Source organism: Dermacentor silvarum, chromosome 5, assembly GCF_013339745.2.
Source record: "Dermacentor silvarum isolate Dsil-2018 chromosome 5, BIME_Dsil_1.4, whole genome shotgun sequence".
Lineage (NCBI taxonomy): Eukaryota > Metazoa > Arthropoda > Arachnida > Ixodida > Ixodidae > Dermacentor > Dermacentor silvarum.
Window position 1 is genome coordinate 187120759 of NC_051158.1, and position 13917 is coordinate 187134675.

The 13917-nt window shown below is 43.5% G+C and overlaps 1 protein-coding gene across 4 annotated transcripts in view; it reads right to left on the reverse strand.

Annotated features, from left to right (window-relative positions):
- LOC119454649 (dermonecrotic toxin SPH) overlaps positions 1-12344 on the reverse strand; it is a 142631-nt gene extending 130287 nt beyond the window's left edge. For 3 of the 4 annotated variants that reach the window (XM_049666939.1, XM_049666938.1, XM_049666936.1), the window contains exon 1: positions 12197-12344. The gene's annotated coding sequence lies outside the window, so the exon portion shown is untranslated. Of the gene's footprint in view, positions 1-9954; positions 10018-12196 lie in introns of all 4 variants that reach the window. The other variant, XM_049666937.1, reaches the window with a different exon arrangement.
- Positions 12345-13917: the final 1573 nt, after the last annotated feature.

Sequence of the window (13917 nt, forward strand, 5' to 3'; positions counted from 1 at the left end):
TCATTAATGCTGCATTCCGCTTCCCCTTTATTTTCAGATTATCTTGGTGGTTGCTTGAGTAATTCTTTCCTTCGTTTATGTGTACGCCGAGGTACTTATATTGCTTCACTATGGGTATTACTTGCTGTTGAATTGACACCACGAAGTTACTCGTGTGCTCATTAAAGATCATAATCCCTGATTTCTCTGTGCTAAACTTAAGGCCTAGATTTGTCGCTGCGTTCCCACAGATATTCGCAAGTATCTGTAAATCTTTTTTATTGTCCGCTAGTAGCACAATGTCGTCTGCGTACATCAGTCCAGGGATCTTCTGTTGCACCAATTGTCCATTACGCATGTAGGATAAATCAAAACCTAATTCGCTGTTTTCCAGTCGTCTTTCTATGCCCTTGACGTAAAGCGTGAACAACAATGGTGACAGAGGGCATCCTTGCTTCAATCCTTGGTGAATTCCCACCATTTCATTTCCTTTTCGGCCTTCCCATGCCACTTGTACTTGGTTGTCTCGATATATCTCCCTCAGCAGCTCCACGAAATCGTCATCTATGCCTTCGTATTGAAGAATATCCCACAACAATTCCCTGTCTACGTTGTCATAAGCTCCTTTAATATCTAGAAATGCTATCCATAAAGGTCTTTTCTGAGCTACTGAAATCTCTATGCACTGAGTTAGTACAAACATATTGTCTTCTAAGCGTCTGCCTGGCCTGAACCCATTCTGTAGTTCCCCCAATACACCGTTTTCCTCCACCCACTTCGACAGTTCTAATTTTATGGCTTGCATTGCCATTCTATATATCACCGACGTTTCTGTAACTGGCCTGTACGAGCTCGTCTTATCCTTATCTCCTTTGCCTTTGTAGATAAGATTCATCTTGCTTTCATGCCATCCAACGGGAATATTCTTTGTTCTAATCACTTGCTCTATGGCATTAGTCAGCAGTGCCTTGCTTTTTGGACCGAGGTTTTTGATTAGCTGTATTGGGATTTCATCGGGTCCTGCTGCCGTGTTGTTAGGGACATTTTCTGCTGCCTTTTTCCAATAAAAGCTTTCTATGCTGAATTTTGATCTCTCAGGCCTCTCTGTTGTTGCTGGATCTGTTGTCTGAACTACGCTTTTTCTCGTACCGAAGTTATGCCTGATAACGTCTGTGATGTACCGCAGCGCATCATCGCCTTCATAGATGTTACCGTCTTCATCCCTTATAGCCGTTTGCGAGTTTCTAGTTGGAGCTCCGAGTGCTTTTATATGGTTCCAGAATCTTTTTGGGGCGCCTTTGTCTCTTTTGTGAATGTTATGCACCCAACGTTCACTTGCGCATTTAAGTTTCTCTTGCACGAGCTCACTCGCAACCCTTTCCTTTTCTCGGTATGTATTCCATCTAAGGAGCACCTCTTCTTCTTGTAATCCCAACTTTTTGGCTTCTCGATGAACCCTAGATGCCTCTTTACGCTCTTCTATAGCTTGTTTAATTTCCTTGTTCCACCACTTACGTGGTTTCCTCTTTCCAATCCAACAATTGTATTGCCGTGTCCGCCTTATTTCATGCTGCATAACCTCCACCAGTTCCTTATATTCCCAGACTGCTGTAGGAAAAGCCTCAATTTTCTTCTCTATGTTGTTTGCGATCTCTGTTATTTGCTCGTCATTCATTTTTAAAAACTCTGAGGCTATTGGTTCATGTTCTGAGCTGGTATCTCTCCCAAACTTTAATGCTAAACGTCTATGATCGCTTCCCAGGCTATTTTTTCCATTTTCGTCTATTATCATTTGGTCCAGTTGTTCGTAGACCATTTCTGAGACTAAGGCGTAGTCGATACATGACTGCCTGTTTCCGCATTGCCACGTTACCTGTCCATGACACTTATTCTCCCTGTTAACTACTATAAGGTTCTGTTCATCACACAAATCCAGCACTAGAGAGCCGTTGTAATCAGTATATCCGTCTAAATCGTCCATGTGCGCGTTCATATCTCCCACTAATATCACCTGGCCCGAGTTACTGAACTCATTAATATCGCTTCTAATGCAATCGACCAATTCCTTATTTTTTTCCCTGCTATCACTACCTGTCCACAGGTAAGCTACTCCCAGCCACGTCTTTTTACCTTGCCATGTACCACTAATCCATAAATGCTCTTTACATGTCTCGTTTACCCTTCGCCACTTCAGACCTCGCCTAATTAGTACGCCTACGCCTCCGCCTTTCCTTGACCCGATCATTCTGTTGCACCCTTCCCATACAAAGTTGTCAATAACAGGCGGCTGCTCCAAATCTCGTAGATGCGTTTCGGTCAAGGCGTACACACTAATCGCTTCATCATTCAGTTGCGTTTGAATTTCCAGCCATTTTTCCTGCTTACGACCACCCTGCATGTTAATGTAGCAAATTTTACCTTCTCTATTCTTATCCTTTCTGCGTCTTTTCCTGACTCCTGGTCGCCTAATTCTGCCCTTTACTGGTGTTTCGCTATGTTCAATACTTAATCCTGCTTCCTGATTGCCTGGGGCCCGCCTAAAAAAGCTACAGCTCGTGCAGCGAATCGATTTCCGACCGGTGTTGCTACCCTTTCACTAAAATGTATCCCGTCACGCACAAAAGCGCCTTCGCGGCCTGCTCGGTGCACTTCACGGTTGATGTCAATGACCGTAAAATTCATTGCTTTAGCTAGAGTCCAAATTTCCCTGTTTACTGCAAGAACTGCCCTTTCAATTTTATAACCCTGCCTTTCAACCTCTGGCACCGTGCACACCGCGATTTGTACTTCTTTTGAAACATTCCGCAGGTCGGTGACCCCTTTGGCTATTTGCTTTGTGATTCCTGCTCCTCGTCCGTTCAGTACGTCAATCACTCCGCCCATTATCACCACTAGGTGTCTCTCCTCCATTGTGTCCCACATGCGTTCCTTGGCCTTCGCGATCACCTCTCTAATCGGCTTTCCCGGAAGCGCGCTAACCTGGACTCGTTCGTCTGCCCCTACCCTCTCTGCTATCGCCGGTTCTACTTTACGCATGTTGGAATCCCCAACAAAGACAACTCGACGCTTTCCTTCCCCCTCACCGCCGAAAGCTGCCCCCGAAGTCACAATGCCCTCCCCTCCTTTCTTATTCTTGCCCTTGGCTTTGTTTTCTTCCCCGGCCGCGTCAGTGGTATCCCCTTCGTGACTATACTGCGCCGCGATACTGCGCCGCGATACTTGCGCCGCCTACCGGCGTACCCTTAGATAGAGAGAGGGAGAGCGTGAGAGAGAGAGAGTTATATGCAATGATTTGCTGCGCCGCACCTGTGGCGGAGAGGGGGAGAGGGGAGGAGGAGGGCGCACACCTGCGTAGGAGAGGAGAATGAGGGAGAGTTGCGCATGCGCAGTATGGGTGCGGACGCCGCAGAACGGACACTGCCCGAGCATAAGATGCTCTCGCATCTAAAATACAAAGAAAAGTGAATTCATGGCGAGTGCGAAATTTGTCAATGTTCACTCGTGCTGAAGTGTGCAACGTGTTCTTAGTTTCCCGTCTCATGTACGTGCTTCAAGTACTGTACTGCTCAAGAGTTCGCATTCAGGCACTGCATCGCGTATTTGCAACATTTATTTGGAGCTCGAGTTGTGAATCGATGCGGCGCGATAATCTATTTGCCCCCCTTGAACGAGGTGGCCTAGGGTTAGTCCATCTCTTCTTCAGGCAAATTGTTTCTCGTCTGTTTTTCTTTCGAGACAGTGACCATCCTTTTTTGCGTGCAATGTTACAGCTCCGATTAGTTCATTATCTTCCTGATATAGTAGTGTCCTCAGATGCCAAAAATGTCACACAAGCTCCTGGGGGCTTTCTCAAGGAGGTCGTTTATTCATTCCTTTTCTTGAAAGTTAGATTCAGCCTGGAGTACACCTTCACTGCGAGTCGAAAAGCAATTTCTGCTGCACTGGTGGACTCGATTTTTGCAACTCCTTTGTATCGTGCACCTTATTTAAATCGGCCTTATCAGGATATACTTAGGCGTGTCCGTAAAATGTGTATACCTCCTGGAGTTAAAACATTTTTCTTTTAATTGCATTCGGAAACACTTTCTGTTAAAACCTCGTTGAACGCGAGGGGCTGCTTCGTGCCGTGGTCCACGAACTGTGGACTCTCTCCACGTGCTGAAACCATAGATCACTGTTTTATAGATTGCACAGATGCTATATTTTTCTGGGATATTCTCCAACGAACGCTTAAAAACGACAGTGATATCACACCATACACAATTAGGTTCTTACCGTTTAAGATTACTGGCGCTCCTATGACATGTTCATAGTACTGGGTTTGTATAGCCTATGGAGAGCTAGAATGTGTGATGGCCATGTCGAAATCCCGCGATCTACAACATCATTCTTTCATGAAAGTGCAGCTTATGTAAGAAGCGTCTACGCTGCGCAGGAACCTCCGCCTGACTGGGTGCACTTGTTGGACGTATGTGTGTGTTTGCCAGTGTTTTAAGCGTGTAGCTATGTCCGCACTGTAATATACCTTAAGTTTTATTTTCCATGTATTAAAGAAAAAAAAGGTGGATGTATAGCCTAGTGGTTACGGCGCTCGCTTTCCGACCGGCGGTACGCGGGTTCGAATCCCGCCTCGCCAAGAAAGTTTATTCTTTCTCTTTCTTGGTAGTTTCTTTATAAGCACCACAAACCACAAATTACGTCTGGCTTATAACCAGCTTCACTGTCAAAACAAGCGAGCGAGCCAACGAACATTTTCCTTGCCCAGTCCTATCACCGAACAACCACGGAAATGGGTGAAAGAGGGAAAGTAAGCTTTTCGCGTTAGAAGCTATACAAGCTTAACGCATCTGCATCAATTTCAAAGCTGCTGTCGACACCGTTTGACATTTCCCAGTAGTACAGTAAATCAGATCTACTAGCTGCCCCAATTATTAAAATCTCTCGTTGATCAATATACTGGCATTTGCGGCTATAGCACCGGCGAGGCGTAGGCCACTCCTTGAAAAGGAGTCTTGTGGGCTCACTAATAAGTCCACTACTATTGAATAACATTATTCAAGGTTTTGTAAATTGTCCCTTCCCACCCCGTGCATCCACACAGGCGGTTGTCATTTCTCCGACCAGAAGAAAAGGCACGCGAGACACTTACGATATCTCCGGTTGTGTGTGTCGTGTAAAAATCACCATCAGTAGATAAAAAATCAAGCTGCCTATACTTCTGCAGCACTGCGAATACCTTCACAAAATTCGCAAAACCACTGTTCGTTTATATTGCGACCCCCTCAAATGCCAACAAGTATAACAATTAACGGTGATATCTTGTATTTAAACTTACCCTTTACTGAACGTCTAATCTGCCTCTGGACAAAATAAGAAATTATTTCCTCCCATTAACGCGCATTTTTCAAAAACCTTCTTCTGTACCCACAGTTGACGTTTGCCTTTTTTTGCCACATGCATCATTTGTTTGGTCGTTCCGACCTCTCACACTTCGCTTCATAACCCCTCCCCCCCCCCACCCCCACATAACGCATACGTACCATTACAGGTACGCAACGCATGTCGAACGCATCTAGTTTTCAGCCAAGTCCAGTCGACTCCGTCGTTTTGCCATGATTTCATGCTCAGCTTTTACCTATGTACCAGCTAGCCAAGAAGCCTGATTTGCTATGATATCACATATTCTCTTAGAACTAGGTGCCTTGCTCCATTGAAATAAAACAAACATGTAATTCATGGGTAGTTATCTACAAAATTAAGTGTTGAATTTTTGCAGTATTGACAACGATCGTGACCAACATCATGAATAAAATGATGGAGAAAATTAGGGAGAGGGGTATGACTGTAAAAGGCTGCAGAGGTGCTCAGGGCCTCACGATGCAAACTGAATGTGCAAGTATCGACCCCTATATACCATGACATGATTTTTGTGATGACTTTTCGAAGTTAATACCTGTGCGAAAGAAAACCGTTTTAAACAGTTGGGAGCCAACGAATTATGTTTCTCTAAAAGCATCGCGCGTTTTCCAGCCAGAGGCAAGAGACTGACTTTATTTTCAACCCGTCTGCACCCGTACAAACTGGTTCAGGACGCTCCGAACCGGTTCTAACCGTTATTAGTATCACTCTGGAGGTGAATCTGAACCGAACCGAAAAACGCTAACACACACCCGATTCGAACCAGAAAACTTTCCGGATCGACATCCTGATCAAAAATTCCGATGGCGAAGGCTCTAAAAAGTGCGTTACACACAAGCACATACGCGAGCGCAGAACGAAACGGCCAGTATCATGCCCAAGATAATAGACTATACGAGGTCTGATTTTGCGCTTGTATCTCTTCTCCACCAATGGTGTCTGTTGACGTGCCTTTCTGACTTCCTATCCTAAAAAAAATGTTTTCCCTCTTACCCCGCGCTGTGTTCTTGCTCAAATTTCCCAGCGATATAACATTTGAAGTTTCGGATGACCTAATTGCCACATTTATTTGCCTGCCTTGTCCACACACACACACACAAAAAGAATGCGAATTTGACTTCGTCTGCATCTCCCATAATATGCATACCGCACCTGCTTGCGGTTAATTGAAACAAATCTCGAGCGCCATGCTTTGCCCTCCTGCGGATGCCGAAAGTTGCAAGATAACTTCATAGCCGCCGGATTTGGGCATCACTCTCTGCGAAGGGTGTAAAGGAAGGCAAGTTCGAATTTTTTTGCTAGCCAGGTAAATAAAAAGTGTGAAGTGTCATATAGAACACACCGAACCGTATAATGCGGTCTTCAGCAAAATATGTGCAAGAATAGAGTAGCGGAAGCAGAAAATGTTGTGTAAATAATTTAGGGAAAAAACGCAGCTATTTGCTTTCACCTCAAGCACATGGGCGTAACCATATTGAGAATTTCAAATACGAATCTGATAACATGTTATTTTGATTCATTTTGGAATTGTGAGCTCGGTATACAAATTGTTAAATGTCGTTTTCCTCGGGGAATATAGGATATAGTAACACCTATGCGCGCCGACAAAGAGAATAATTTAGGTAAGCCGTGACTGCTCTGAATGATTATGTCCCCGAAAATCTGCGGTATTTGAGCAGTGGCACCATTTTAATCAAGAAATTCACCGGGCAGGTAACTACTGTGAATTAATATCTGTACTTTCAATTAGAGAGGCTCGTTTTATGGCAGCCTACTGCCGATTTGCTGTCTCAATTTACACACAGTTATTCATTCAGCCTCACCATCCACTGTTTTAAATTTATACATGTATAAATGCATAATTAAATGTATAATTTTAAAATAGTGCGCGATACTTTATCAATTAGCCCAGAAATACTTTCTATCGGTGGCGCACCTGACTCTTTGAACAAATGCAACACTGAACGTCTGTGATATTGTTCCAAGGGCAGTAATGAAACAACACCACAGCAGGTCATTGCTTTTCCTATGTTTCATTTCTGTAAGTCTCGTGGTGAACCTGATACCGGAAAACAACTTGTGATTTGTACAATTATGCTCCTCAGTTCACTGGTCCTCAAATTGCGAAGAGGACTTATGCCTGCAACAAGAAAAATTATTCTCGTCTGCCTTTATGAAATGTTCCTTTGTGAAATATTCTATTACACATTGCTTATAAAAAGGCATCTAATAAATATTCTATTCAAAATTTGAATGTAGCCTTTTTCTAATATCCGCATAGTGATATCAATCAGATATCTAACTCTTCGAGCAAACCTAACCATTGCATTTTCCTTATTCAGACCGAGTGTTGTGAAATCTTCAGCGGCGATAAGTACTTTTCACACCTTGTTTTTTTTCCTGAGAGGGAATTAGTCCCGTTACATTCAATTTACTTATTGAATCTATTTCCCCATCCCTTCATGTACGATGAGGCGGTGAACCGACGTGAAGTCTCTCCGTTCTAAACTTACGCTGAATAACGAAGCCCTCGCAACTACCACCGAAATACTGGAAATAATTGAAGGCGACTAAACTTAGCTCCCTTTCCTTAAAAGTCATGTTAAAGACGTACAGGCGGTCGCGACACAGAACTCGCAGCGAATTGCCGAACTCACAGCTAGAAGCTAGAAGAGACGGCTCTGAAGATCCCGCCCACAGATGAAAACTCGTGTTTTTTGGTCTGAAGGACAACGCGAGTGAGACATGGGTTCCAACCGAAAATTTAATGACAGATTTGTGCTGTTAAAACCTTGGTGCTCGTTTTGAAACAGTAGTTATAGAAAAGACTCAGAGAATAGGCCTACTCAAGCCTAACAAAATAAGGCCCGTATTGGTCCGGTTTGTAAAGTTAAAAGATAAAAACCGCGTTGTGTCATTCGCCAAAAAGCTTAAAGTCACAGTATAGCATCAGTGAAGATTTTTCCCCAAGCAGCCACATTGCACGGGAACAATTGAGCGAATTTGCGAAAGCTCATAATAAGCACAAAAACTTTGTCACAACGAGCTTCTCATCGATAGCGTCACATATACTTATGACCACAGTTCCCAAAGTGTCATATCGTTCTAACCATAGCTAGTACCAAACACTGCTGTGCGTTCTGCGGCTAACTCTCGCTCCGCCTTCTTTTATTTACACCAACATAAGCAGCATTGTACCCAAGCGAAATCAACTCCTACATATAATCGAAACTACCGAAGGGGATTTCGTCGTTTTGACTGAAACGAGATTAAATAAGTTAATCTCCGATACTCAGTTAGCGCTTTACTTTTCTCGTTTCGGCATCTTTCGTTGCGAGCGTGCCGGTAGGCGGGACGATGGGCTGCACATAGCCACTTATCAAAAATTATCATGCACAATCATAGAGATTCCTTCAATGTAAGAACTACTGTTTGTATCTTGCAAAGCGCTTCACGCCCTCCTATTAACGTTGTGTGCCACCACCCCCAGACGCCGACACATCATTTGTCACTTGATTTCCGATCTCTCAACTTCTCTCTTCGGCTCACATCCCAATACGCCAGTTGCGCTTCTCGGAAACTTTAACCTCCATGGAAAAACATGGTTCGACTCCTCATTAACAGTGTCCAAAATGCAACTTCTTGAAGAATTTTTTCGTGAATTGCTGCCTAACTTTCATGTTGACACAACTTTCGACATCTCCAAGAGTAACATATCGTTCGTCTAGTATCCTATACCTCTTATTAACATCTGTATTATTGATCTGGTATCTGACAGGGCTAAACAATCACAATGTAATAAGTCAAGTCAAGTCAAGTCAATTTATTTCAGCATTTCTTTTGTACAAGAACTGAAGAATGCTAGGACAAGCACAAAAAGCTGCTAAGCTGCAGCTTGACTGGGTGCTTGCCCCATTACTTGGCAAAAACAGAGACAGAAAAATACATTTGAGTGAAAAAAAAGAAACATTTACAGATTTGAAATGGTCGCGTAAAAAAGAAAAAAAAAGACACAAAGCACATCATGTAAAATACTCAAAAATCTGCAGCCACTGCTCTGTTGTAGTATGTCACTGTATAATACAAAATGAACAGTAGCGTACAGAACAGCAGCCTACACAAAATGCAAAGCACATGACGTAAAATAATTAGAAACCTCATTACAGAAGGAATAACAATGAGTGTCTACAGGGAAACTTTAGAAAAAGACAAAAAATTAAAAAAACAGCATAAATATTTCAATTCAGTGTAATAGTCTAATCATACAAAATCAATGAACAGTCTATTTATATTTAAGAGCACCAGCGATTTAGTAGAAAAGTTTTCCATTTTTCGCGGGTTAAGTTATCTATGTCGATATTGTCATTTTCCAGGTCACCATTACAACATTAAAGCCTCACTATAAGTTTGGGTCCGTACGATAAATGAATGTACACTGCTTTACCAAAGAACTCGAAAGCATTTCACCACTGGTTCCGTACTGACTTTGACGCGCTGTTATGGTGGCTAGCGCTGTTGACACAAACTGGTGTATGTTAAAATCAAACTCAAACTTACCTTCCTGCTATGGCGGTAACAGAGTGATCGCAATCCCCTTGGTTTATTGTAACACTAAAGCTTCTGAAAAAGAAAAAAAAGAAAAGTTTCGGCTTGCTAAATTGCCGAATGCACATAGTGTTTGAGATCACTACCATTCCACTGAAATCCACTTCTTCCTGAATCCAAACGCCAGTGCATTGCTTCAGTGTTACCGGACAAGCTCAGTACTACCCTAAGCACGTTCGCATAATCATCTTGACAAATGCTTCCAAAACGTCATTGCTGTGTGATGAATATAATCGGCCCATCCCATAACAGGATACATCACGTGTATTGAACTCTGTTTTCTGTGTTTACCGAGTAACGTGATATTAACTTGACCTACATGCCCTAATTTATTTGTCAGGAATTGCCTACAATCAAGTTTGAAGCTGTTGTCATCCCCGGCTTAATCGGCACACTAAAGGTAATATCGTCAGCTGCCATAAACAGCATCGACATTAAAATACTAAAAAGTACTACGAATGTTACCAGTGTCATTCTTTCATGCATATTCAGCAATCCCTTCCTACTCGTTCACCTGACTATAAGGTGGGCAAAGTTATTCCAGTTCCGAAAAAAGGTAATCTGTCTTCCCCTAAAGACCATCGTCCCATTTCTCGTAGAAGTGTATGTCCTAAATTAATGAAGCACATTCTCTATACAAGCTTTACACAGCTGCTTACGTCTACAAATTGCTTCCATCCTAATCAGCACGGCTTTCAGAAGGTCCTTTCATGTGACACCCAACTTGTTCTTTTCATTAACTACGTTAGTACTAGCCTTGATGTACTAACGACGAACTTGATGACACACCCACTGACACTCTGTTTATCGACATTGAAAGGGCATTCTTTCAGGTACCTTATTGCCGGCTATTACTGAAAATTTTTCATTTATACATTCATTATCTTGTATTAGACTGAATACGCAACTACCTGAGCAACCACCAACAGTTCGTCTACGCTAATGGGCCCTGTTCTTCCCGCTCACCCGTATCCTATGGTGATCCTCAGGGGACAGTTCTCGGCAGGTTTCTTATTTAAATTAACGATCTCCTAAGCAATATTTCTTCAATGATCCGGCTATTTGCAGAGGACTGAGTACTATACCGCCCTATTAACACTAATACCAGTGTTTTATCTCTTACGTCTCACCTCTGATTCATCGAAGCCCTTGGTGCTGCAAGTAATTAAATTCTTTGTACACTAAAACTATCCCCTTCTTACTATTCATCGCAAACAGTCCTACCATACTCAAGAATAGGCAATATCTGGCTTTGTGATCTCCCCTTTTGGCATGTACAAGTACTCGCGAATTACTCTGTTCCCTGGTCTAGCTTTTTCGGAGCACATAGGACACATACCAAATGCAACTAAGCGTGTTCTGGATTTCCGTCGCCGTAATGTCCGACTAGCGTCTACATTTACCAACTTCTTACTGATCCCTAGTCAGACCTAAACTTGAATGTGCACTTTGGGATCCTTATCAGCATAACCATTTCAATATGCGTACAGAACCGTACAGTATGATTTCTTTTTGCTGACTATTCCTACACCTCTAACTCACCGAAACTTAAATCCCAAGCCAATTTCCCCAACCTTGCATCATGTCACCAAGTCCCCGGTCTTTCTCTGTTCCACAAAGTCCTTCACACATAACCTCAAACATATATCGTCGGCATAAGAACCAAAATAAGTTGCCAAGATAGTTGTTATGTCAAAATACCAACTAGCCCGACATTCAACCCTTTTATAATATATCGTTGGACCAGCTTACTGCCACTGAAGCCGCACCAACCACGAAAAGACCACATACCAACTTCAAGCCTGTACTGCTTCCAATGCTTGCTCATTTGTCATCAAGACATCAAAAGACTGCAATAACCATCCCGCCAACGCCATGCTTCAATCAAGCCCAAGCCACTTCAAACGCATCATTGAAGAACTAATGTGCGATAAGAAACCACCCCTCATGTAAAACCTATTCTCAGGGGTCTTTGAGGTACTAGAAATAAATAATTAAAGAAATGACTCCAGATTTCATTTCTGTATAATTACACACAGACCTTCGTTATGCACAAATTTTACCGTGTACTGGAGACCGAAAGTAATGTTCTGCGTGTGAAATGAAAAGCTCTATGAGAAGACGACTTGATATAGTTCCCCCGAAAACATTCTGTGTGAAAGTTGTGGATTACATTAAAAAATATGTAGCTTACCTTAAATTCCCCTGTATGCTTAGAAGTCACGCTGGCTTTTTTTAAGCTACCGCGGCAACGAACATGAACGTAGCCAAAGGCTTCGGTCCACAGAAGGCACTTGATCTAAAACACGACACTTGTTACTGCTGCTCTAAATCCCGTATTGTATGACGGTATGTGCCCGAGGAGATTATAAAAAAAATAAAAACATCTGGTTGCAGCGAAGAGCGATGCGCTGCTTATTTCCTTTCCACGTGCGCCGGAAACCGCAGATGTTGGAGCATAGGAGTCATAAATTCGTATAGTCGTACCAGCATTTTTTTGTTGATACTGAAACTGATTTTGTTGTTTTTTTCCCCCGCAGGGGGGTCTGCGTCAGCAGGCGTTTGGTGTGTTGCGACACCACGTACCCGAGCACACGAGGGTTGGACCCTCCCGCGTCTAACCGTGCGCGGCTTAGCCGTGTCCGGGGAAAGGGGGATCCTGGCGGTTGAGCCGATGCCGGGTGTTTAGACCTTTATGGCCCCTCGGCGGAGGCAACACACCTCTTTGGCCTCTGCTTCACGTAGACGGCACCCCCGGACTGACCCACCCGGGGGAAATCGGTAGTCGCCTTTTCCTGTCCCCCTCTCAAATCCTCGTCTTTCTCCCTCGCTTTAAATCTTTCCTGTCTCCTTTTCTCTTCTTCTTACTTCCGAATTTCTGGCCGGCAAGGGTTAACCGTGTGTAATGTATCCAGTCTTGGGTATGTACATTAGGTTATAGTGGCGGTGCATAGCTGGCGTCTGCAGGTTTCTCGTAACCTGTAGCGTCCCCTTGTTGGGCTCGGTGGTGGGTGGCTACCATCGCCGCCAAATTTTGAAACCATATTATGGCAGAACCGTTCCCCCGACTTTCAGATCGGCCTCTGAAAAGAGGTCGCACCGATGCAATCTTCCAATTTACCCTCCGAACCGACCTAGACACCTTCCCAAAGTATCATGTCCTTCATAGTGAAGGCAACACAAGCGTAAGAAGACTCTCACCCTTCCTTGTATCGAAATGCCTCGTAAACACGATTGGACGTGACTACAAAGCCACAAAGATGGCTAGCGGAGACGTCCTCCTCGAACTAAAAAAAAAAAGACCAAGTTGAAAAGCTCGCCCAACTCACCAGTATCGGTGACATTAATGTAACAATGTAATTAATGTAACATCGCTCCCTAAATACAAGCAGAGGAGTAATATCAGAAGAATATTTCCTGAATCTCAGTGATGAAGAGCTGCTTGAAGGTTTCCAAGAGCAAAATGTAATTAAAGTACAGCGAATTACACTTCGGCGAAACGACCAACAGATCCCCACGAAACAGGTAATACTAACATTTGGAACCAGTACTGTGCCCACTTCACTCGACGCAGGATACTTGAAAATCAACGTCCGACCATACATACCGAACCCGAGGCGGTGCTTAAGTGCTAGAGGTTCGGTCATGCATCACAATCATGCAGAGGTAAAGAAACATGCGCGAAGTGTAGTGCCAACGACCATCCTTCGGACAATTGCAATGCTCCAGCACTTTGTGTCAATTGCAAGGGAGACCATCCAGCTTACTCACGGAGCTGCCCTTGCTGGAAAAAAGAAAAAGAGATCATCGCAATCACAGTAAAAGAAAAAATCTCATTTTACGAAGCGAGGAAAAGGCTAGGGCACTTACCTCAAGTTAGCTATGCCAGTGCGGCGCGGCAGGAGGCAGCGCCAC